Raw genomic sequence first — 1,116 nt, forward strand, 5'->3', positions numbered from 1 at the left:
AAGAGACTAAGAGAAGAGATAAAATGTGCTGCAGGCAATACATTTCGTGTTTAAGAAAAGTTATAACTTGACTCATTTTCTTTTGATCTATAATTATTCCTTCAATAGAAGGTACTTCCGCAGCGGCGAGGAGAGCACAGCCAACAAAGATTCCTGTAAGTCTTTGGCTCGTTACATTCCTGAATCAAACAAATCCTTTGCGTTGAGATTACCTTTGCCATCCATAAAATGTCTTACGTATCTGCCAGAAAAAATGAGATTTGATTTGCTTTTCATTTTATAATCAATCTGTTCCCCTTTCTTCTTATTCCCTTCCATACATTCGCTCTTCACGAGTTTGTTTTTTCTTTTCCTTTTCCCTCGCTCTCTCTCTCTGTATTTCTTAAAATTCCCTGAAATAATGTTACCATTTTCGGAGAGTAAAATGTCTCTGTTTGATGTTGTTTCCTTATATTAGTGAAAAGATAACAAAAGCTAATCATATTCTTGAAAGCATAGGGTGCTTTGCAGGAAAAAAAATAACGATACACAAAGGACACACATGGATCAATCCATTTTTAATGTCTGAACACAACACTTCTCTTTTATCACTATTGAATTACTTAAAAAAAATAATAATCATCTGGAAAGAGAAAGGAACAAAGGAAAACCGGAGATCGTCACAGTGCGAAAATTTATCAAGTTTGCTGACACATGTGATCGAGTTGCTAACCCTTTCCACGTGTGCAAAATAAGGTATTCTTTGCCTTGCTTTGAGTGTAGATGCGGCGTCAGCACGGAATGCTTTAAGTTCTGTAAACGGCAATCTTTCTTACTGTCAGTACGAATATTTTTTTTTCTTTGTCTGGTTTGAAATGACCTTATTGTTTATGTAGCACGAGAACAGAAAGTAGTGTGATGTAGCTGTATATCATTTACCTTTGAGCGTGCATGTCAGCCGGCACAAGGGACTTCCTAGTCACTCATTTTCATATGAAAGCACATCGCGGCATTGAGTCCTCAGATGGTTGAGACTTTTCTTCTCTTCTTGGGCTTTCAGAGAGAGCTAGAAGGTATTTTTCTTTGAGGGTATTACTTTTTACATTTTTTACTCTTAACCCCCCACCCCCCACCCCA

Source organism: Penaeus monodon, chromosome 24 (genome assembly GCF_015228065.2).
Source record: "Penaeus monodon isolate SGIC_2016 chromosome 24, NSTDA_Pmon_1, whole genome shotgun sequence".
Lineage (NCBI taxonomy): Eukaryota > Metazoa > Arthropoda > Malacostraca > Decapoda > Penaeidae > Penaeus > Penaeus monodon.